General features: G+C 36.0%; 1 protein-coding gene across 4 annotated transcripts in view; it reads right to left on the bottom strand.

Annotated features, from left to right (window-relative positions):
- The window catches only part of TFEC (transcription factor EC), a 217,473-nt gene extending 191,879 nt beyond the window's left edge, over positions 1-25,594 (bottom strand). For 3 of the 4 annotated variants that reach the window (XM_059885686.1, XM_059885687.1, XM_059885691.1), the window contains exon 1: positions 25,322-25,594. The gene's annotated coding sequence lies outside the window, so the exon portion shown is untranslated. 4 annotated transcript variants of the gene reach the window in all.
- Positions 25,595-26,248: the final 654 nt, after the last annotated feature.

The following is a 26,248-nucleotide window of genomic DNA, read 5'->3' as shown; positions in this document are numbered from 1 at the left end:
TCACTTCATGGGAAATAGATGGGGAAACAATGGAAACAGTGTCAGACTTTATTTTTCTGGGCTCCAAAATCACTGCAGATGGTGACTGCAGCCATGAAATTAAAAGACGCTTACTCCTTGGAAGGAAAGTTATGACCAACCTAGATAGCATATTCAAAAGCAGAGACATTACTTTGCCAACAGCGGTTCGTCTAGTCAAGGCTATGGTTTTTCCAGTGGTCGTGTATGGATGTGAGAGTTGGACTGTGAAGAAAGCTGAGCACCAAAGAACTGATGCTTTTGAACTGTGGTGTTGGAGAAGACTCTTGAGAGTCCCTTGGACTGCAAGGAGATCCAACCAGTCCATTCTGAAGGAGATCAGCCCTGGGATTGCTTTGGAAGGAATGATGCTAAAGCTGAAACTCCAGTACTTTGGCCACTTCATGAGAAGAGCTGACTCATTGGAAAAGACTCTGATGCTGGGAGGGATTGGGGGCAAGAAGAGAAGGGGACGACAGAGGATGAGATGGCTGGATGGCATCGCTGACTCGATGGACGTGAGTTTGAGTGAATTTCGGGAGTTGGTGATGGACAGGGAGGCCTGGCGTGCTGCGATTCATGGGGTCACAAAGAGTCGGACACGACTGAGCGACTGAACTGATTGTTTATATTTAAACATATTTTTCTAGAAAACATGACAGTTCTTGAAAAAAATTGTTTCCTCAAATATTTTGTTTCCTCTGGCTTTTATATAATTTCCATTATCATAAAGAAGGAGATCTCTAAGCAATAGTAACAATTAGGATGCGTCTTTGCCTTAGAAGCACTCACTGCCAGTGATGATGCAGTATTTCGTACCCTTGAGAAGTTAACACATATTAAATATAAAATTGCCTGAGAGGAGCTTTTCTCTACATGGCACAATAAGATGGTAGGAAACAGGTAGTCAATTATGGTTGCCAGTTTCAGCACTCCTAAAAATGTTCCTTTTAAGTTTTACTCTTGCCTGTAATCTTATTAGATCATTATACTTCACTTTATGCTCCAAAAATCTGTAGAGCATTTGATGGAGAGGTAGGAATAATTGCTTTTTTTAAATGATAAACTAGTTCTAGATGATGTTCCATCACCACATGAACAGCAGGTGATGGGAAATACTATGGAGCAGCCAGTAGCATCATTTTTTGGAGTTAGTGCCTAAAGTTGACCCATAAATCCAAAAACAAAAAAAAATGTACAGTTGACCCATAAATCCAAAAAATTACTTATGGAAATCCCTTCAATCAACCATAATCTGTATACTTTAGTGTTGTCCATACAACATTGTTCAAAAATACTATTTCTCAATGTTTTCTCAAGGATTTGAGAGAATTTCTACTTCTTTGGACATCAGATGAAATATTTGGCCATCTAAGTCTACATTGAATGAAAACTACAAGTGCAAAAGAGATCAAAGTTATTATCCAGGAGTCACTTGGAGTATTATCAACGAATTACAATTCAAAAAATGAATATGCTCAAGGATCAAAATTTAATAAAGTTAATATTTACTGCCTCATCAAGGACATTCTTAAGTAAAACTGGCAATATTTTTCTTTAACTGTGAGTAAATGGCAGTAAATAACCTAGTAATTACTAGCAGTTTGGTGCCACTGCCTTGATTCATGAACATGTATCAGACATTTCACTCACTATTGCTCTTGAACCATCATCAGTGAACGTATCAAGAGTGAAAATGGCAAAGAACATCTTACAATTAATATGAAAGTACTTTTGACAATGTCGTCCTCCTAAAAGGGTCTTGGAGATTCACTGGGAATTATGGAACACTCTTTGAGAACTATAGCATTTAATCAAAATTTTAACAAACTATAGAATATTAGTAGCTGAAAAAAGTAATTTTATTGTGAATGTTTATGTGATAAACATATAAAATTTAAGCAATATAATAGGTAATACTTTGAAATCACTTTTATTCTTGCTTTATCCCATTTATTTGTCCTTTTTTGATAACAACGTCAATTTAAAGCTGTGCCAGTTACTGTTTAATTTTTTCTTCAAAATAGTTTTTTTCTAGACTAGGAGATGAAGAAAGCCATTATTACAGTAACTAAAAGTGAAATAAATATATGCAATACAAGCTGTCATAAATCTTTATGCTTATAAATTTTAGTGCTTATAATATTTTAGGTTTCTGTTGATTTTCAAAAGTTATATAGTTATTTATATAGTGATAAATAGTACTTTAATATTTGTTTAAATAACAATGCCTTATGTTAAGATTTCTGGTGATAAAAAAAAGTGCAAAAATTCCTTTTTTAGCAACCAAAAAGTAATTCCTTTCTTTATTAGAAAAATTTCTTTACTGATAAATGTGTTTTGGAAACTATAACATAACTTAATCATTTAAAGGTTTTTCATGCTAACCTTGTTGTTTTCCAAAAAAATTCAGCCTTTACTATCCTGACTGAAGTGTACTTTGAAAAAGTTATAAGAAAATTTTAAATTTCTACCTCTATTTTTCATTTCCTCACGTTATTTTCTAAGGTTTAACCTATGCTATTGTAGTAAGTGCTAATTGAAGCCTAATGTGTAGCAGCTTATTAGATGCCTAAGACTTTTTAAAGATTTAAAACAATGCTGATGAAGTAGAACATTTGAATTCATCGAGCAGATAAAAGAGAATGGGTCATGAAAGATAATAACGCAAAAAGCAAACCAAAAAACTCAAGATTGACACAAGCTTCTAACATGTAATCACTGACAGGAAAAGCCTGCAAATCAAGGCAAAAGACAGCAGTCCAGGCAAACCAATCTGAAAGCTGAGGCTAAAAATAACTACCTCACTAGTCTTTGTAGAAAAAGTCTGCATACTAAACATGTCAACGTAAATGTGTCTGGTTTATGAATAAGACTATTTAAGAACAAAGACTGCGTACGTTAAAACAAATAAAATTAATATAAAAGACTGAGTCAGGTAAGTGATCTATGTAAGTTCAGAAACTTTTCAACTAAATAGTTGTAAAGCTGTTAAACTAGATAAAAGCTGTTACAGCTTTTATCCTTTATCACACGTTAAACAGGGAGTCTATGCTTGACTTCCATTCTATGCTAAAAATAAAACAGAAAATGACATTAAAAAAAAGAAGAGGGAACAAAAAGATGCACCCTTTCAATCAGTGAATTGTACACAAACTGCATTACTTCTTAGAAGTTTATCAGAAATGTTACCGCGTACAGCAATGACCTGTCTTCCCTCTCAGCTTCAGTTCAAATTCTTCTCTGTAGGTCTCTGACATTATTTTCATGCTTTTGACAATTAATTTTACACATCAAGAGGAAATGTGATTATTTGTGAATCTCTTATTTTGGGAGGAAGAAAAATTTTGTTAGAAAACTTTGAGATTAATAAGATTATAAGCATTACTATATGAAAAATTAGAAGTCCTGCTTTTGTGTCTTTTATTTGGATATCTGAATTAAACATAGGGCACAAATACTTCTCTATCTATAGAAATCTTACAAATGTGGTCATACTAATGGAAAACAAAAGGTATGTTTTAGCTACAAAGCAGAGTGGCAAAAATGTACTAACCTATATTTGAAGTATCAGAAAATTTATAATACTCGTCTTTGAAACCAAAATAAATGCCTTATTTATTAAGAGTCAGGAAAGCCTCTTCAGCTTCTGTTCAAATATGTTGCAACATTTGAATAATGCCAGTCTCTGTAGGACTGATATTAGACTATGAATATTTGACCTAGAATGTCATTAACAACTTATACATTTTAAAATCACGTTTTGAAATGCAGCAAAACTAAGATTGTACTGAATTTAATTTCAAAGTCATACTATCCCTGCTTTTACACTGTATGTGGTAATCCTTGATTTTTTACACTGATGCTAAATGTTAATGAACAGAGCCACCGTGTACCATTTCACCTGGAGCAATGAAAACATTAAAATCTCTTCAGAAGCCTGAATAAAACTTTATTTTATAAATATAATCCATGTTAAAGCTCCACCGTTTCACTGTACTTTTGAATTAAGGGCACATGGAAAATATGGAAGCGTTTCCTTTGAGATGGCTAACTAAAGCTACAAAATGAGCACTGTACGGCATTTCCAAGGAACATGGTTCAAAAGTTGTACGATTACTACTAAGGTTGTTTTATTCTCTACCACATTTGGAACAGGAAGTCTGTGTTGTTCTTGAAGAATTCTGAAAAGCAATGTCACAGTCTGATGACCTCTTCTCCTCATTAAAACGTTCCCAAAGACAGCGCTCTGCATGATGTTTTGTAGCTTCAGCAGCCATGAACTAATTTGTACCTCTTATTTTGATCATGCACTGGTGAAAGCACCAAACAATATTTTTCTTTAAACACAGAGAGGTCTTTCAACAGCTCAGCATGCACTTCTACCCTCTTTTTAATCTTGGAGCACCTATTTATTTGCTCTTTTCACCACTAAATCTTCTTTGCTCCTTTCTGCCCCCTGCAAAGCGGCTAGTTAAAAATCTTCAGTGTTTTTTCTTCATAGGCTTAAACCATTAAAAGGGTATTACCATAAAAACAGAGATGAGGGCTTGTAGATACAGTACAAGGAGAATTTGCATTTCTAATTTCTAATCCAATTAAACTAAAATGGTATGTATTTAGTTACTACCTTCCTATAATGTGCATGATCACTAAAACTATGTGAAAAAAATATAGCTTTAGAAAATTAGCTTTTAGAGTTCTCTGCAAAGACAGATTGGTTCCTCACTGTGAAAAAAGAAAGCTTTACTTGAAGCTTATTAGTATGTATGTGATTCATTTGTTTATTTTGATTACCCTTACTGTTTCTTTGATTCAGTGACATAAATCTTTTCTATGTATTTTTCTATATTACAGAGAAGATGTTGAGATTATTGTATGCATTACACAGGAAATTGATTTTAAGCCATGCATTTAATTTACTCAAGAAAACAGAAGGGCTGGGGGAAACCATAATATGACATTGTTAATGGATATGATTTGTAAGTAGTAATATTTTGAACTATATTAATGAAAATAACTCCAAAACACTCAATGATTTAAAAGTATTGCTTTAAAATGTATATTAATTTATATTAATTGGAGTTGCATAAAAACTCACATATGGCTAAATGCTAACAACTTATTAATTTTTGGTAAATTTTATCAAGCCAATTATAAGTTGTAAATAAGACATACTTCAAGGATTATAGATCTAGTTAAGGTGAAATCTATAATTACACACTAATAAGTGGATTCTTGGGAGAAGGCAATGGCACCCCACTCCAGTACTCTTGCCTGGAAAATCCCATGGACTGAGGATCCTGGTAGGCTGCAGTCCATGGGGTCGCTAAGAGTCGGACACGACTGAGCGACTTCACTTTCACTTTGCACTTTCATGCATTGGAGGAGGAAATGGCAACCCACTCCAGTGTTCTTGCCTGGAGAATCCCAGGGACGGGGGAGCCTGGTGGGCTGCACAGAGTTGGACACGACTGAAGCGACTTAGCAGCAGCAGCAGCAGCAAGTGGATTCTTTCTCCACAATGAAAGATTTACTCTTTCAAAATGTAATTACTGAAAACAATAAATTTCTCTTAACATAATCAAAGATAATAATGTAAATATTTCACCATTAATGTAAATCACAGTATGTCTTCAAAAACAATAGAAATTTAAATGCTAATATTATTTAAAATATTAACTCATTGACTTTCAAGTTCTCGAAAGACAGTTGATTCTTAAGCACTGTTTTATATAAATATGCAATTCATCCAAATAGTTTCTCAATTTATTTGTAAAATTAAGCATTTGTATGAAAATAAATGAAATACCAAAAAGGTGTTGTTTCTAATGATATGACCAATATTAATGCTGGTGATATTTTAAAAATATTTTTATCCAAGTAAAATTAGTCAAATCAATGTTATCAAAATAAATTATGTGACTTTTTAAGTCACCCCATCTACTTAAGTGATCCTTTTCTCTGTTCCATGTTGCTTCTTAATGAATAATTTTTGTTGCCTTATACATTTTGAAAGCAAATGAGAATGTGTAAAAATTGCTAATCAATGTACTATTCCTTCAAATTTAATCAATTTTGCTATTTAGAATTGCTTCTTCCATAAATTTGTCCTTGATTATTTTAATCTTGAAATATACTTACATGTCCTATTGTGTTTCTATCATATCTTAAATATCATTTTTTATTAATATAGAGTTTACAGGGACCAGCAATTGTCATAAATTTTCTTGGTCTTTTCCCTCAGTAGAAGACTCACCAGGTCTTCTGAGATATTCAGCTCTAAGTTGTATTTATGTGCCTATGTTTTTATGTTTCCAGAGGTCTAGTTTGAACTTCAGGAATGTCTACCCACATGATTCTAAAATGTCAGATGAAATAAACACATGAGGCACCAGCTTTCTGGGGTTCCCTGGCTTGGTTAAGGGATGCTTTTCAGTTTAGTATAACAAAGTCAGAGACCTGGATGTGAACACAGGACCAGTCACAGACCTTCAGATGAGCTTGAGCAAGTTATTTCGTTTTGAGTCTTAACTTTCTTAACTTTAAACAGGGTTTAAACAATCCTTTTCTGCAAGGTTATTAAGATGGATGCAATGATTTTTAAAGGATATGATAATGGTAGATGCTAGCTGATAGTTTCTAATTGCCTGTTTAGCTGGGCCCCCCAAACATTAAGAAATTTACTGGCATTGCACCAAGAGTGACATCTCCTAGAAGGGTGTCAGATTAAGTGCCATGAAACCTGGATTCTTTCTTCAGTTCACAAGTCCCCTCACCTTCCTGAGCATCAATGAATAAGATTTGAATTAAATAACAGGACATCTTTACTAAGTATTATATATAAATAATACTAAGTATTATTTTATAAATTTATATAATAGTTGTGAAAAACCATTGGAACGTATTCATTAGAATAGAAAACAAAAGTAATATTATAAAAATAAGATCCCAGATTCCAAACCAGAAGAAAACATTTTTTTAAGCCCCTATCTTGAAAGAAAAGAGATCCAGACAGGCTTTCCAAAAATTACATAACTAGCCAAATAGTTAATCAATGGTTCATCTGTTCTATGTAAATCTTCTTTTCTCAGGTTGATTGTAAGATATCTCCTTCTACATGTAAACTGTATTAAATTAGCATCTAACAGTGCCACAATACACTATAGCAGATTAATCAAACAAGATAAGCCATTATATTCATAAATAGGTCAAAATAATATACAAAGTTTAAAACACTTCAAATTAACCTAACATCTTATCTTCAGAGCAAGTTACTGATTTTCGTATAGGAGGGACATTTTTCCTGATTTTTTTTTTTTAAGTATGCTATTTGAAAGTGAGGCTCATCCTTGGATGTAATTTCATGTTCCATTCTGACTTTTTGTCCACTAGATGTCCCCAGCGCGTCATACAGAAGCTCTGATCTCAGATGGGGCCTTGTTAGAATCTGCATCTACTGTTTCCTTTTGAAGTGAGTTCCTGAGATACTTTGTCAAGTGATTTTTATTCCTGAGTGCATTTCATCCTGAAAATTAACAAGCTGCTAATCTACAGAGAAATGCAATCATTTAAAGATCTTTGTCTAAGAGACAGAATATAACTTTGCCAATTTGAGAAGCAATTAAAGAACATGTATATCTTCTTTTCTGAAACGCATTGAAGAAATCAAAGACTTGAAACAAATTCAAAATCCTTAGAGAAAAAGTTCATAGCCTTGAAGAGAACAACTCTTAACACAACTTTTAATTGTATTGGTTTCAAAGGGTGAATAACATTTACACAAAATAGTTCAGAAAACTGTGGTAACAGCAGGAGCCTTGTTTAATTTGAACTTTAATAAATTAAAGAAAAAATGTAAAAGCCTGAACAGTCACCCAAAGCGTTCCCTCCTAACTCACACAAAAACCTCGATAACAAAGGCTACAAGACTGAAATACAATAATAATTGTAATGTGGGGATGTTCAATTAGAACTAGGCTTGCAAAATGCAGTCTTTTTCTCCCCCAAAGCCCAGTGAGCCCATATTACAGGAGGCTTCTGCCTCTGACTGAAAAATAACACCCTCTGGGGTTGCTGTGGCAGATGGCTGCTCTAGAGGACTGAGAATCTACTCTTCTAAAGCAATTCAATAAGGATTCCTACAAGGTGTCTCCAAATGGAAGCACTCAGGCAGCGTGTTTCTGCCTCGCAGGGCAAGAGGTAAAAAGTTCAGCTTGTGAAGTAGAATAGTTTCTGCCCCAGAGCAAGAGAGAGAAAAAGTACAAGAGCATTCTGATGAATTATCTCTTACTCGGAGCTAACACCAGCTTCTCAGGAACAATGACCAAGTCTAACCAGAGTTGACAGCTCCATTCACTGCCCAGCACTTCTTCCCGCATGGTGTTGGAACAATGGACCATTCTCACCGCTTCCCAACGTGTCGCCAGCCTTTCAACAAACCTTCTCCATTCAAGAGCCACTTCTTGATCATGCTTTCTTTGATTAAAGCTCACTTTTCATCACTATAGCATTTTGTTATTATTTAGAAGCATGCCAAGAATAGAGGTAATGTCATAAAGAAGAGTTTAAACCGTTGAGCCCTGAATTTATTTAGTTAATTATCAGGGTTAGGAATGTCAATTCAATCATAAGAAACAACTAGAAAACAATTTAGTAATAACCTATGGGATCCTGGGAAGAATTACTATGGTAATTTCACAGGAGACTATATTTGTGTCCTAGAAAAGAAGGGATTAGAAAGAAGTGGAGGCTTGAACTAAATCTTAAAGCATTCATCAAAGTGGGAGGGAAAATAGGAGGCAAAGGGAGAGACCAGATGAGAAATCATCAAGTGAAAGGGCACAGATACAAAAATGACCATTGAACAAGCCAAAGACAGAAAGAAGCCAGCTGGACCAGGAATTCAGAAGCACTTGGACAGAATGGACATAGCCTCCAGTAGACTGGATTGTGGGAGTTTAAGAGGAAAAGGTCCACTGGTTTAAAAAGCAAAGGAGAGCCAGTACAATATTTATGCTGGGGACATGAGGCAATAGAAGGAATGTTCTGAAAATATAGTCACAGCAGGTATTATATCATTAAAACAAACAATAATGAAAGAAGCTATATGCAATATAAACTAAAACAGTGACATATTGGCAGTGTCTTACAGGACATGAGTAGCAATGACTATTTTAAATGTATTACTTAAACGGATATGGTAGTCCACATACCTAGACTTAGAGGCAAATGATGTATCAGGTGAAAACTGTTTTCAATTTCCGCTTCCCATTTGTGCCCCTCACCAGACTATATACACTCTAGAGATAATACCACTGCAGTCTTTCCATCATTTAGCCAATATTTAGAAAGCAGTCTCATAATGTTGAATATGACACAATCTATGCACTCTGCTTTATTGACTATGCCAAAGCCTTTGACTGTGTGGATCACAACAAACTGTGGAAAAATCTTAAAGAGATATGAATACCAGACCACCTGACCTACCTCCTGAGAAATCCGTATGCAGGTCAAGAAGTAACAGTTAGAACTGGACATGGAACAACAGACTGGTTCCAAATCGGGAAAGGAGTACGTCAAGGCTGCATATTGTCACTGCTTATTTAACTTATATGTAGAATAAGTCATGAAAAATGCTGGACTGGATGAGGCACAAGCTGGAATCAAGATTGCTGGTAGACCTATCTACAACCTCAGATATGCAGATGACACCACATTTATGGAAGAAAGCGAAGAAGAACTAAAGAGCCTCTTGATGAAAGCAGAAGAGGGTAGTGAAAAAGCTGGCTTAAAACTCATCATTCAAAAAACTAAGATCATGGCATCCAGTCCCATCATTTCACGGCAAATAGACGGGGAAACAATGGAAACAGTGACAGACTTTATTTTGGGGGGCTCCAGAATCAATGCAGATGGTGACTGCAGCCACGAAATTAAAAGGCACTTTCTCCTTGGAAGAAAAGTTATGACCAACCTAGACAGCATATTAAATAGCAGAGACATTACTTTGCCAACAAAGGTCCATCTAGTCAAAGTTTTGGTTTTTCCAGTAGTCAGGTATGGATGTGAGAATTGGACTATAAAGAAAGCTGAGTGCTGAAGAATTGATGCTTTTGAACTGTGGTGCTGGAGAAGACTCTTGAGAGTCCCTTGGACTGCAAGGAGATCCAACCAGTCCATCCTAAAGGAAATCACTCCTGAATATTCATTGGAAGGACTGATGCTGAAGCTGAAACTCCAATAGTTTGGCCACCTGATGCAAAGAACTGACTCACTGGAAAAGACCCTGATGCTGGGAAAGATCGAAGGCAGAAGGGGAAGGGGACGACAGAGGATGAGATGATTGGATGGCATCACCGATGCAATGAACATGAGTTTGAGTAGGCTCCGGAAGTTGGTGATGGACAGGGAGGCCTGGCGTGCTGGAGTCCATGGGGTCGCAAAGAGTGGGACACAACTGAGAGACTGAACTGAACTGAACTGAACTAATGCCTTCAAGGCACTTGTAATCTAGTGTCCTTTCCAGCCTGGCACTGAATTTTCCCAGCATCCAGATATCAGCAACATATTTATTCAAAAAATTACTCTGCGTAAAGTATCAAGCCCTGTGAGACACTTAGGAGAAACCCTCTTATGTGGTCAATACTCTCTGAAATTTACAGTCAACAAATTACACAAGTACATAAACAGAATCATACCTGTTAGATGCTAATTAATACTGCAGGGTAAGCAAGTGCTGCAGTTGTTCCAGGAATTCACAGGAGGGGTATATCAGTTAGTCATGATGCAGTGAATAAAAGTAAAAATTTAAAGACTAATTGTCATTTCCAAACTTAAAGTACTTGAGTAATTTTAAATATCTGAAACTGTGAAAAGGAGCTGGAGCAATTCAAGCTATTGCTTGAATTGGTATTTGGCTTCCCTGGTGGCTTAGAGGGTAAAGCATCTGTCTGCAATGCAGGAGACCCGAGTTCGATCCCTGGGTCGGGAAGATCCCCTGGAGAAGGAAATGGCAACCCACTCCAGTACTCTTGCCTGGACAGAGGAGTCTGGCAGGCTACAGTCCACACAGTGGCAAAAAGTTGGACAGAACTGAAGCGAATGAGCACGGACACAAGCAATCATCTTCCAAACAAACCAACTCACCAGCCTAAAAACATGCGCAGAGCATCTGTACAGAAGTTCAAAGGGACAAAGAGTCTCTGTATGCACTTGTGCTTTTATAGTGTTTTGTTTTGTTTTGTTGGTTTTCTTTCAGTCAGATGCCTTAGAGATGCATCACCAACCAAGGACTATGCTACAGTCAAACAAAGTTAGATTAATTACTTGCTGCATCCAGAGAGACCATGTTCCATGGGGGAACTAGGAAACACCTCAGTTCAAGGGTGCTACAGGGAGCTGGTTAGAGGGGTTGGGCTTGTGTTAGGTGATTTTTAAGAACAGTTCAAAGACGCATTCTTAGTTTTAGATTGAATGTTATCAGGATAATTCAGTGGTTGGATACCAGTATAGGAATCAGGGAAAACACGGATTATCTAAACCTTAAATTGGTTAACAAATGTAGTCATTCCTGTTAGCCATTAGAGGGAGTTGTTTGGCCATTGTTGTGGGTTTGGTTTTTGTTTCGTTCTATTTGATCCCAGAGTGACCTCAGCACGTGCTGGTGCTGTTTAGGATAAACAGAACACCCTGCCTTAGCTGTTAGAATCAAGTTAGAATCAGGTCAGCTACCAACTGACAGCCGCAGAGCTGCTCTTTTTCCTCAAGCACAATTTTCTGTGATGCAAAGCTTGATGATACAGTGAGAAAATGTACATCTTCAGAAGTAATTCTTCCTTTTCTTCACAACTCCCAACTGATGAGAATTTGCTATGAATCCTGCTTGTCCCTAGGAGCACTCACTTTATCAGTAAACTGGAAGAGCTAGGCACAAAAGATAAGGGCTCTCTTTGAAGTGATGGATTTCTATAAAGACTAATAAGGCTGGCATTGTGGACACATTCTAAGGAGCACCATCTTATTTTTCAGAATGCATCCCCACACATCGTGGGGCTCTACCAGCTGCAATTGCATCATTCAATACCTCTTTGCCACAGTTAAGTGGACAGAGGTAGAGACTTGACCCTAATTCCCCCACCTAGAATCCAAACCTGGAATTGGGATTCAGAGAAGCCAAATGAGTTCTCCATGCTGCTGGAATTTTTGCAGGTTACCTCTGGGACTCTGCATGCTCTTTTTCTTATGTGGCCTGACAATCACAAAAAGGCAGGCTATGGCAACAGAACAAATCAAAACTGCAGAAAGAAGCAGAGATGCAGACATGGGAGGATTGTGACAATTTCCAGTTCCTGTTTCTAGTCTCTTCCTGAAGTCCAGCTGCATTTTCACACTTGAGCTCTCTGTGTCTTTATAATACATTCTCCATTTTTGTTTTGGCCAGCTAAGCATGTTTCTATTATTTTAATTTTTTAAAAACGTCTCTTATCTAACAGTAATAAACACTTTAATGCCAAGCGTAAATGTAGCACAGACCACTGATTGTAGCCCAGTATTCTTTCTTCTCCCTTCTTTTACAGTAGCATCTGGGTTTTGGATAAGTACATGGTTGTCAAGCTCAAGCTTTCACTTCTTAGCTTCTTTTGCAGCTATGTGTGACTATATGACTGAGTTCAGACTAATATGATGTACATGAAATGGATGCATGCAACTTTAGCATTATCTCCTTCAGACAAGCAGCCTATCCTGAATTTTCCTCTTTTCTCATTGACTGGAAAATGGTGACCACTGGAACAACTGTCTTGGACCAGAAACAGAAACACATTTGAGATGACAGAGCCGACTCATCAACCAATGTACCTGGTTGACCTTTAGGAAAAAGATTCTGCTACTGTCTCCACCTGCCTAACCAATTTTTTTGCCTAACCTGCCTAACTGATTTTGTGGAGGACTTTTTGCCTAATAAAAATTGTATTGCTAGGCATGCACCCCAATGCTCACTGCAGTACTATTCACAATAGCCAAGACACGGAAGCAACCTAAATGTCCATCAACAGAGGAATGAATGCATAAAGAAGATATACCCAATGGAATTTCCTCAGCCGTTGAAAAGAATGAAATAATGCCATTTGCAGCAACGGGGATGGGCCTAGAGATTGTCATAATGAGTGAAGTAAGTCAGACAGAGAAAGAGAAATATCGTATGACATCTCTGTGGAATCCAAAAAGAAATGATACAAAACAATTTGGAGGATGAACTCACGGTTGCTGGGAGGAAAGATGGAGGGAAGTGATGGTTAGGGAGTTGGACATGTTTACATGACTATATTTAAAATGGATAACCAGTAAGGAGCTACTACTGTTTTGCACGTGGAACTCTGCTTACTGTTACATGGCAGCCTGGATGGGAGGGGAGTTTAGGGGAGAATGGATACATGTATATGTATGGCTGAGTCCCTTCCCTGTTCACCTAAAACTATCATAACATTGTTAATTGACTATTCCCCAAAACAAAATAAAAAGTTTAATTAAAAAATTGTATTGCTAGGAAAAACTGCAATCCTGGTTTACTTTGGCAAAAAAAAGTAAAAATAACTACAAAAAAAATACATACTACTACTAATTACCCATTTTCCTCCAATCTTAGAAAATTCTGGCTGCTTATTCTTTCACAACAGTAAACTGTCCAAACAAGGTAAAATTGGTTCCTCTTCTTTCCCTAGAAATATATCTGTCCGAAATCTCTTCCCCCTAGGCTCTCAACCTTGGGAAATGACATTTACTTTATCTTACAATCAAATCCATGCTAAGGAGAGAGCAGGCTGATATCTATAAATCCTGCCCTTTCCCTGAACTATCTGAAGATAGTCACTCCTGCTTTTGCTGTATATGTAAAGTGGCTAAAACTGTCATTGCTGAACCACAGTTAAAAAGAGGAGGGAATCATTTGGTCAGCAGGCATCACCCAAAAAATAACACCACAGAGCCCACTTCCTTTTCTACATGTATATAGAATATCATAATTGCTAGACTCACATCCTGTAAATGCTCTGGACTCAATGATTACAGGCAATTCTTAGAAACAGGGAATTTCCAACTAAGTACTAAGACTCCAAAGCCAAAAATGAAGTTTTTATTTATTAGAGGCAGGAGCTATAATCAGGTCTCAAGTAGTTTCAGTTTCATAAATACTTACAGGAAATAAAGTTATTTTGGATTAATTTAGGTCCACACACAGTATTCCTCAGTAACTTTGTCTTAGAAATACCCATAACACCCACTAAAACAAGGTATTAATAATTCTAGAGTAGGCAAAACTTCTCAAGTTGCTTACAAATTGAAGTACCTTAATTTCTGTGACATTTCAAAAAGCAATATTTCAAGATTCAAGTATAATACATGATAAAAATCAATCATTATCCATTTTTTTACATATTCAAATTCAAAATAAAATGGAGAAAAACAAATTTAAAATTATAAACAAGATAAAACACTGAAGTTTGAATTGTTTCTGGCACTATGAAGGACAAGAAATCAAGTGAAAAATCTTTCAGTGTAATATACCTAATACAAGTGAATAGCATTTTTAGAAATCACTTTAATGTCTATCTGAGCAAGAGGAGACAATTAAGAAATTCCTCAACCACCAGAAACACAAAAAAACTGCATACTCGGAGGAAATAAACTCCAGAGTAGGAGTCTGTCCAGGACTATTTGCCAATCCCTGACAAACTAACGATCAAAATTTGAAAGGCTCACAGTTGGGGGAGAGAGACAAAGGTCTAGGACCTAATTCAATCAAAAAAAGTCCACCAAAGTCAGAACCCCTGAAGAAAGGACACTGTGGTCAGTCCCTGAAAGAAGCTGCCCTGTTTATAGAGCCTGTAGAGACACTTGTATGCCACAGCTTTATCTCTGAGTGGAGAGCAGAGAGAGGTTAGAGAAATGTAATGGTCTTCCCTTCCTAACCGCAAGCCTGTCTCAGAAAAATCAGGCTATCTCTACGGTCTAAAATACCCATATCTGGAAATGTCAATTAAAGTGATCCAGGTTTGGTAGGAAACACAAGTTCCTAGCAAAAGCATATGTATAGGTAAACTCACCTTAACATATCTCAGAAAGTCTCACAGTTAATGCTTCAAGGTTGGCTCACAGTGAAAAGCCATCAAACACTAAAGAATCAAACAACTATAAATGAGAACTAAGATATAAATCAAGAAACTGCCAACTCAGACTCTCAAAGATGGTTAATCTCATAATGATCAGAAGCCTACAAAATGAGTTTACTTGTTACCATTAAATAAATAAAAGAGACTATTATCAACTACAATCAAAGAAGAAGAAATTATGGAAATAAATCAATAATAATATCCAATTTTGAGGATTATAAATAATTAATACCAACTATTATACTGTGTAAAGAATAGCACACAAGTAAGAAGAGTATATGACTGGTGTGTGTATGTATGTACAAATTCAAGCATCATCATTTCTCAAGTTGCAAGGATCAATAGAGTCTTTCAGAGTTATTTCCAAATAATAATACATTTGATGTTATATTTGGGGATATCTTCAAATTTCAACAGAAAAATTCATGCTTTTCTCTCATTCTCCCAATTCCCACATTCTACACTCAACAAAAATTTATATAACTTTTTCAGTCTTGGGACAATAAAGAACTGGAAAAAAGACATTAAGAGGTACTGAACTCAGTAATTTACCATTAACTCCTCAAATATTATGTCTTGCCTCTAAGTAATGGCACATTCACACTGTAATTCCTTTACAACAGCCAGTGTGCAACCAGATGGAAATCAGACTAACTCAAAAAACTTCCTCCTCCCTGTCTTGATTCCCCACCAAGTAAATTAATTCCAGACTTTAGACATTAAGTTGACTTTTAAAATCCAAATAATTACACATTCCAACAGACCAAAACATTTGTCACATTTAGTCTAAAGTTTCTTTTTGTTATACCTTGTTTAATTTTTATAGTTTACTACTAATCTCTGTCTCTTACTTAAAATTGCTTCTGTTAAAGCTCCTCTTCTGTGGGTAGTGAAACTATGACTTTCCAACTCCCAACTTCTTTTTGGTTTTAAATTTTTCAATGATATACACGAATCAGTTTTATAATAAAAATAATTAAATCTGTTTTTAAATTTGAAGTCAAGGGATAAATTATATCTTCTGAGGCCTCCATTACAATACTGAATACAATGAACTTCCTTGTCTTTAAATTTTATTTTAGAGTCATTAGAACTATGATTCAATGGTCTTAAAGAGAAAAAAAATTCACAGCTCACCTTTCTGCTCAAAAGCTACACCACTGCAGTCACATGGTGATATACAAATGGTTAAAGATAATATTAAAACAACAACAATAAAAACAACAACAACTACCTTGGTGTCTATATGTTTAGAGAATATGTTTGCATTTTTATTGCTGTCACCTTACTTTCTTGTAGAGTGTATATTTAGGGGAATACTATTTTAATGCTATGTTAACTGGAAGTGAAACTAACATTAAAAATTCATGAGAAGAGTTTTCGTGTTCTCATATTAGCATTCAGAGGTAGAGTAAGGATGATTGGAAAACATGTAGGTTTGACTCAAACTCAAATTATATTTTTTCATATAGAAATAAAGCCCTTATGATATATGATTTCTTGGCTCAAAGCTTAATTTGCTAAACATTAATTTTGATATGCATCTCTTTTAAAAGTGAGTATAATTAATAATATAAAATCAACATTTGAGGTTTTAAAATTACAACTTCTAAACACTATTTTATTCAAACTACAATATTTTCATTTATTTCCTTTGAAAATAATGCAAGTTTTGTGCAGCATTCCAAATACACCATTATTAGCACATGGAAATGAATAAATGTGTGACAAAGTCTGAATTTCTTTTGAAAGATTGGCTGATGAATCTTATTTAAATTCAAAATAGATTTTTTCTAACATTTATAAACTGGCTATATTCTATTCCTGTGGTGTTATAGTTTTTATAGTTGTAGTTGCTTGTTTTGTGTTTTTCATTCTACCTATGATCATTTGCCTTACCCATAGTGATTAGCAATATTTAGAAAAAGGGGAAAAAATGCTCTCTGTTCCTTTACTGTTTTAGCAAACCAAACAAAATATATATTGAAGTTTAAAAAAAAAAAAAACAGGATTAAAAGCAGATTTGACACTACATAAGGAAAGATCAGTGAATTTAAAACGTAATAGCAGAAACTATTCAAAATTAAACTAACAGAACAAGTCTGAAAAAATTAAGGGATTACCAGTGAGCTATGAGACAACTTCAAGTGGACTAATATACATGTAATTAGAGTCACAGAAGGAAAAGGGAAATAAAAAAGTTTTCTAGGTTTTGAAAGCTTTCATCTGTGGCCCATCCCTTGAAGCAGAGGATTAGATGAAACCATAAGGAGAGAAGAGTGATTCTGCCCTAGCATAATATTAAACAACACAGTGTTCACTAAACACTGTCCAACAGTTGACATTAGGAAGATCATCATTTAATTCTAGTTAATAGTTTTGATCTACAGTGACCATTCTTTATATGGTGCCTATCTTCCCATTTCTGACAAAAATCTTCCCAAGTAGATACATGTCCTGGAATGGCCTACAAGGTGTGAGGGTGAGACGGATAAAGCAGTTAAGACAGGCTGAAGAAAATTTTATAAACTGAAATTTATAACCTGAAAGTCTGTCACTTACTAATATCCTTCCTTTCCTTCCTCTCTCACACCTCTATGACCCTGCTTTGTTCAGATGGAGGCCTTATTATCTCTTGGTACATCACAGAGCTCTTATTCACAGTGGCATTGGAAGGAGCACATAACTCTCAGTGGAGATCATGACTCTTGAACGTATGGAGGCAATAACAATATTCATCCATGTATTTTTTTATTTATTCAAAATCTTTTATGGGCCAAGCACTATGAAATGTGTTGGTAATATATTAGTGAATAAGGCAAATACATTCTTAACCCATGGAAATGACAATACCTGGAGAGATTAACATTACCCTGATAATAGCATTAATTAATATATACTTGTTTAGTATACTTGCCAGGGTCCAGCCCCGGTTGGATCCAGGGATTCCCTCAGGATGACGGCGTCGGCGATTAAGGGATAGCAAAGGCTGAGAGATTTATTAGATGCTCAATAATAACAGGTTTACGTGGGAAATCAATAAAATTCGTGACACCAAACTTGCTCTGACCACGGAGGCCACAGGCGCCCTCTCGAATAGCGGAAGGTGCCCCACCTTAGGCACCTTCTCAAGTGGGTCTTAGAAGCCCAGGCAAATAAGTGGTCGCAGAGGACCCCCACGTTCCAAATTATTTTGGCATGAAGGAAGAACAGAAGAGAAAAGGAGGAAAAGGAAACAAGAAAGAATGACACGGGGAGACCAAGCTTCGGTGAGCAAGGCCCGTAGCTTTATTTTCAACAGGGACTTTTATACCCTAAGTTGCACATAGAGGATAATAGGGGATGTGAAATCATGCAAAGTCAGCAGTCTTTGATCCTTATCGAAACCAGGGTTTCTTTCCTGCAAATTTATCTTATACAAATGGTTTAGGTGATTTACATCATCTTCTGGCCAGAAGGCCTATTAACATTTTATGACTCTTGACAAAGGTTTGTGAATCCATAAGACTTATTTTCTCTAAGAGTAATTATCTTAAGGTTTGGCGCCATCCTCCGAAGGTGCTAGATAAAGTTGCATTCCTATAGGGCAGAAGTGCAGTGGGTTTACAACAAAGGAAAGAATTTATTACCTTAAGGGTCTAAAGCTGCTAACACCAAGGCCACTACTTATTTTTTCTACATACCAACTATATTAATTAATACACATTCAAGGATACAAAACAGGGGATGTGGAAACTTGGCAGCAAGCATTGGCTCATCAATGAAATCTTTTACTGGTTTTATTCTGACAGTTTCTAACTCTTTGAGAGGCTCTAAGCTATTTGAATATCTTAAGCTTCCCCTGCCTCTCAAGGCTGGGAGACTGTAAACAATCGTATGCATAGCTGTAGGAGTCTGGGTAAACTTGTCAGGCGAGTTAGAGAGCTATCTAAGGGGTTTGGATTTAAACACTCCTAATGCCCAGGAACTTATTAACTGGAGCTGTAAATTAACTCTTTATCAGAGAGAGCGAGATGGTGGTGGGGGATAGCCCCCAGTAAAGTCAGAGGTGAGAGCACAAAGCAGTAAAGTAGGCAGACTCTGGTTTTTGGGGGCAGATGCTCGAGAATATCCAGGGGGACTCCTGAGGCTCGATCCCACCTTTGCGTATGCCGAGCCTCCTTCCTCACGACCTTTGCCATGGGTGAAGCTCCTCACACCGGCTCCAGGCATATACTAGCATTAATTATTTGTCTGAGGTCAATCACTTTCTTCCATGCTCTGTGCTGTATCTACAGGGGGCCAGAGACCCCCAGAAAATATATTTCCCAGAATTCCTTGCTAACTGACTTCCAGTTAGATTTGGCTGATAAGAGGAATTGATATAATATTGGAAGGTGACAGGAGAGGGAAAGTCTTGGGTCTTCCTCCCTATTGGGCATTTATTCCTCTTTGCTTTCTTTGTGGTGGTGTCTCTGAAGGTGGCTGTGACACTTCTGAGGTCCCATAATTGGCTCTTGATTTCCCTAACTCAGCTATAGTAGTCCATGCTAAAATGTCCCGTCTGGCAGTTCTAGCACTCTGGTAGGCACCAAAGAAGTCAAAAACACACTCCCAATCCAGGTTACCTCACTTTACTTCTACAGTTCCTAAGTATAGCCCGCAAATCCCCCTTTTTCCGTATCACTGTCAACTGGCCCCAGTCTAGTTCAAAAAGAACCCAGAGTATGGAACCAATGCTTTTATCACTTGTATAACTAATTTGTCCTATCAAATTCACCTTCCTTGAACGATCTAGTGTGATTTCTGTTTCCCTGACTGATACATTTATCATTTTGATTAATGTTAAGTACACGGGCCAAAGAACATATATAATGGGAGATCTAATCTCTACTGGGGAATCAGAGAGAGTTTCCTTGAAGAATTAATGTTTAAACTAAGAAATAGAGTATGAATAGAAGTTAGCCAGGTAAAGGGAAGTCAGATGATCAAATATCACATTATTTAAGATATCAAAGGACTATTCTGCAAAAGGCACTTCCCTGCTATACAGTTGACATAGTTCCATGGTGGACTTCTTACTGTGTTACTGAAACCTACAGCAAGCCTGCCAGGGTCTACTTAGAGGGCTAAAACAAAGAGTTGTTTTGCTTTGTTCAGTACTACTTCTAAGATTACAATTAGCAAAATACATTTCAAACATAGGAAAACAAGATATTAAAAACCAGAGAAATACTTCTTTTCATGTGGGCTTCCCCATAACTCTACCCATCCTCAGCCATGAATCTCTAAAACAGTTTGGCCGTGTAGAAATGGGTCACATGTAATTGTAGCCCTCTCTTTCTTGTGATTCTCTAGAATTTCTGCTTGGTTTCTCAAGGGTTTACTTTTTATGTTTCCTGAGTGTAGCTCACAAATCTGACATTTTCCATGTTAATGTTAATTAAGCCTCAATTTAAAAGGAAGAGAACCCAGGCTATGAAATCTAGGCAGGACTCCTAATGGCTCCTTATTCGTACCTAAAAAAGGATTTGGACGAAAAAATTATTAACATACTTTGTTATATTCATAGCCTATGACCAGGTAATTCCGTTATATACATGCATTGTAGACCATATGGGAGATTTAGTGTAAGTTGGACTTACTGGCACTCCATCTTCATCTCTGGTTTTGTATGTAAATACTAACCTTTATTTTGGAGTAGCAGTAGGGAAAACCACTAGGCTATGCAATACTTATTTATACTTCACAGTGCTCAGTCATGTCCACCTCTTTAAGCTCCTCTGTCCATGGGATTATCGCAGCAAGAATACTGGAGTGTGTTGCCATTCCTCCAGGGGAATCTTCCCAACCCAAGGATCAAACCCACATCTCCTGTGGCCCCTGCAGGCAGATTCTTTACCATTGAGCCACCTGGGGAGCCCAATTTTGGAGTATCTTCAATTAAAATTTGTCAATTAGAAAGTAATTTGGGGATTTCCAATAGTAGCAAGAGTTTTGATATCATACCTTAGGCCTCCATCATGTCTCAGATGATCTTTCCTATACTTTCTCATGTTCTATCGTTAAATTGTGTCCTTGGATCATATTCCCTAAAATGTCCTGTCTCAGAACACCTTCCTTTCACATGCAGAAGATTCACAAGCACATGAAAAGAACTAGGTTAGCACTGTTTATATTTCTTAAGAAACTTTTCTTTTTCCTTTCTCTCCATCTCACTCTTTCCCTCCCTCCCCTGTCTTTTCTCTCTCCATTCTCTTCTTTTTTCTGCCTTCACTTGCTTTTCCTAATTTTCTCCCCATATCTCCCATTAACTTCCCTTATGACAGTTGGGAAGATCCTAAATGTTCAGTTCAGAACATAAAAGCAAGTAAAACAGCATTACAAATCAAATTTTAATTTGACGGTATAGATACAATGCATACTATATTCAGTGCATTTGGAATAACATAGTAATGAAAATATAAGCCATAACTCAACTGGGTTAGTTATTATAAATAATATGTGATGACAAAATACATTTAGTAAGGAATGAACAGGGTTTAGGGGGAGAGAAACCAGGAAACAGATGGGGGAAAATAAAGATAAGTGTGGAGGTGGGATAGATGACAGCTGCAAAAATACTGAAAATACTTCTCCCCTCTTTTGGAAGCTTTGTCTCCTCTCAACTTTCAAAACTCTTGCTTCTTCTCAGAAGCCTTACCTGAGCACCCCATATTGAATTATCTATTCTCTGCTTTTTATCACTTGTATTCTAATATTACTACACACTTTAAATTCTATCACACAGAAAGGCATTTATTTATGTGCTTATCCATTGTCCTGCTTTCCACTAAACATGAGTTTCCTTGAGGACTCACTGTATAGTTTTCAACTTTAAATTCTTCATCTGACACATATGAGGTAGCTTGTTTCAAATTCTATGTCCCCTATTTACTATTCATGTAAACATACACTAGTTTTTAAGATTTTTCTGAGCCACAACCTCCTCTTTTAGAACATTAGGAAACTACTGTGTGTGTGTGTTTGTCACTCAGTTGTGTCTGACTCTTAGCGACCCCAGGGACTGTAGCCCACCAGGCTCCTCTGTCCACTGGATTCTCCAGGCGAGAATACTGGAGTGGGTTGCCATTTCCTTCTCCAGAGGATCTTCCTGACCCAGGGATTGAACCCAGGACTCCTGAATTGCAGGCAGATTCTTTACCATCCGAGCTACAGGGAAGTCCCAAAGTCACTCAGTCGTGTCCCACTCTTTGTGACCCCATGAACTATACAGTCCATGGAATTCTCCAGGCCAGAATACTAGAGTGGGTAACCTTTCCCTTTTCAAGGAGATCGAACCCAGGTCTCCCACGCAGGCAGATTCTTTTACCAGCTGAGCCACAAGGGACGCCCAAGAATACTGGAGTGGGTAGCCTATCCCTTCTCCAGCAGATCTTCCCAACCTAGGAATCAAACTGGGGTCTCCTGTATTGCAGGTGGCTTCTTTATCAACTGAGCTATCAGGGGAGCCCAGGAAACTACTACCTCAGGATTAAAATTAAACAGCTAGGGTTGAGCTTTCCTTAAGCACTGGGGAATTATCAAACTTTTATTTTTAAAAGCCTCAAACTTTTAATGACATTAAACTGGATTCTGTGAGAAGGAAATGCCTCTGAAGGTTGATGAAAAAAGCAAATTGTCTAATGCCTGGTAGCTGGATTCCTGAGGTTTGCGGGCAAGTTCTACAGTGCAGTAGACCTGGCTCCCTGACATGACAGGTCTCCCACAGCGCATGGAAACAGCAGAGCACTGACAGCAAGGACCTTCGAATGGACCACTGCAGACTCACAAAGTCTCAGAGTGTCTTCCCTGAACCATGTAAATCCAATAATAACCCAAAGGATGAAGAACGAACCACAAAATAACTAGATTTGGTGACTGGGGAACTGAAATTTTATTTTATTTTGCACTATGAAGAAATATGACGACTCTTGTCTCTTCATCATTTTCAAGCAGTTCCTATGATAAACCTGAGGTTTCTGGTCAGTGTAAGCTTGGGCACTACAGTACAGAGAACCGTTAATTGTTTGGAGGAAGCTGAGTGGGAGGGGCTTTTTCCTAGCTATTAATAGAAGCTTTGTGATTTTTAGTCTGAGCTAGAGAAGATTACACTAATCTCACCAGCAGAAAGTCTGGGGAGGATTTTAGTCAACAGCTGACATTTTAGAAATTATTTCCGAAGATTTTTGAAGCATATTCTCTGAAAGTCACAATCTCTGTGTTAGGCCACCCATAGAAGATCTCAGAAAATCCTTACTACTCAAATACTTAAATTATTTCACCTTTCCATAACTGATGCTTTTCCATATACATTTAAAATCCTTTCTCTGTTTTACACATTCATTTTTTTTCTATTAATGAATGTGGTTCACACCCATCACTATTTTCCCTCAATAATTTTTCTTGTCTCACGAGAGTCTTTTAAGAAATAACAACAGTACCATTCAAATTTCACAGATTTAAGTACAAATATTTTTTAAATGTTTTACAAAGTCTATGAATGGGTAAAGGTAATAAGCAAACAGAAACTATTTCTGAAATTCAATCCTATATCTGTCACATAAGCTTCTCCAATAGAATGCTATTAAAAGATATTTCTGGCTTGTTTCACAGCCTTTTGAGGATTTTTTAGTGATTATTTCTTTATGTTCTCCTTCATTTTCAACAAGAAATATCAACTAAAGATCTTAGCTTTAAATGAGCAATATGGACAAGAGAAGACATATCTAAACTAAGTCAAACTATTTAGCTGTGTGAAAAAGTATGCGAACCTCTGAAGTGTCTCTTCCCTTTTCCTGTTGGCCTTATGTAATTTAAGCAACTGAATATATTTCTAGACAAATTTAACAAATTCACATCTTAATTATGTTCTCAAAGAAATTTATTTTCTATTTCTAAAAAATTCCCTCCTAAGGTGAAAGAAACACTAAGGGAAATTTAAATGATATCCAAAGGAGAAAAAAAATAAGTCTGAGCTATAAAGTATTTTATAAAGACCTGTGTTGGCTTTGCTTAAACCATAATGGATAAACAGCTATTTCTCCTTTCTTTTATGATTATATACAGCTATAAATATATAGTACTAATGCCATACTATAACAATGCAAATTCTATATTATAATATTCCACAAATCATGATTAATATTATGAATTGAAGAGGGCCTTTGCTTAATTGTACTTGCTTTTATTATTTTTGATATTTACTCATATTAAATATATGAAGTAACAAAAAGGTATAGTCAAATGTTATTAAATTTTTGACCTTAAAAGATTATAAAATGTTGTGCTAATTTATTATACAATTTATCATTATAAATATGAACAATCTGTGTTTGAGAGCATACATATATAATTCAAATTATTTATTTATTTTATTTTAGTAGTTTTTACTTTTAAATAACTCATTTCTCTCCATTTAAGGGCTATCTGAACTAAGATTCAGTGTGATAAATGAAATGAGCACTTAAGTTACAGGTGTATTTACTGCAATAAATAATGAGAAATAAATTTCATGCATTTAAATTATGAAATTCAAATCTATTTAGCCTCATTTTAAGGAAATATCATTTTCAAAATTTCAAACTTATAATGTATATACATCTTTATCAAAAATGTACTCTATAAAATAACTTTTTTATCTGATGCTCTTTCTTTAAATTAGATAAATGATTGATAGATGATAGATTATATTCCTTACACTACAAATAATACTTATATGTTCAACCACCTTTTTCTAAACACATGTATTGCATAAAATGAGATAAACAAACTCATGTCAATTCTCCATAAACTTTGACAAAATTTGAAGCCACTTTTGTACAGCCGAAAGAGAAAACTATTTAGAAATCTCAAATATCATTTCTTCAATTCATAGTTTCCTTTTGCTTTTATCAAATTCATCACTGAAACATTATAATCAAATGTTACCAATAATTTTTAAAATAGCACTAAAATTTTATCTATTTCTAACTTATAGAGCAAAATGTAATTTAAATGTTTTTAATACATGACTTTAAAATTAAGTTGAAATTTATAGTTATGTGCTTTTAAATCCCTAGATATATATAATTCTATATTTTATAGTTCTAATTAAATTATTTAGAGGAAAAAATTACCTTTGTAATGTCTCAGGAACATAATCTGTGAGAGTCAATCTCTCCATCTGCTTTCTATGTACTATAAGCATTGTCTTTCTGTTCACTCTTACTTCTCTACTTGTTCTACTTCTATGGGAGGTCAAGCTATATAAACCATGATTTAGTTCCTCTTTTTGGCATTACATTCATTTCTCATATTTCTGACTATAATTTTGAAGAGAATGAGTAATATTTAACTGATCATGATTTGAATAATTTGCAATAGCAAAAAACAACCCAGTTCCTTTTCCCCCCTATCAAATATTTTACCAACAAATGCTCTACATACAAATAAAAGTTAGAAGTGATTAATATAAAACTGAGAAGTAAGCACAAATTTCAATGTGTAATAAGAGGATAATATTGCCACCATTACGTGAAGTCTCCTAGGAAAAGATAAATTATTCCTTTGTCATCATTATCTGGCTTTGTTCCTCTGGATTTTAGAAATTTTCATCCAAAAAGGTCAACAAATAAGTCCAAGTTGGAAACACTGAACTTGCTTCAAAGATTTGTAAAGCAAGTAATCTTCCCAGACAAAAAAGTAACTTACATACATATGTGTATCTATGTCTGTGTGTGTATTTGGCAATGGATGAGTGTGGGAATCATTACCAATGCTCACCGTTTTCATTCATATTCCAGTCTCTTATAGTTCAGACACTTGAAGTTAGGCATTGCCATGGAACTAACTTTGGCACAGAGAAGTAAAGGAGTTTGAAACATTTACTTGCTGGTAATTGGCTCTACATCCTTACTTTCTGGCTGCCTTGGTGGTTGTGGAAGCAAGTGTCCAGTTTCCATCAACCCAGGGCCCCAAATGACTCTGGTGGACAAAATCCTCCTATAACCTACATTGAGCTTATAGCCAAAATGAAAAACAACTATTTTATTAACTACTGAGAT

Source organism: Bos taurus, chromosome 4 (assembly GCF_002263795.3).
Source record: "Bos taurus isolate L1 Dominette 01449 registration number 42190680 breed Hereford chromosome 4, ARS-UCD2.0, whole genome shotgun sequence".
Classification (NCBI taxonomy): Eukaryota; Metazoa; Chordata; class Mammalia; order Artiodactyla; family Bovidae; genus Bos; species Bos taurus.
This window is presented reverse-complemented; position numbering and strand designations above follow the sequence as displayed.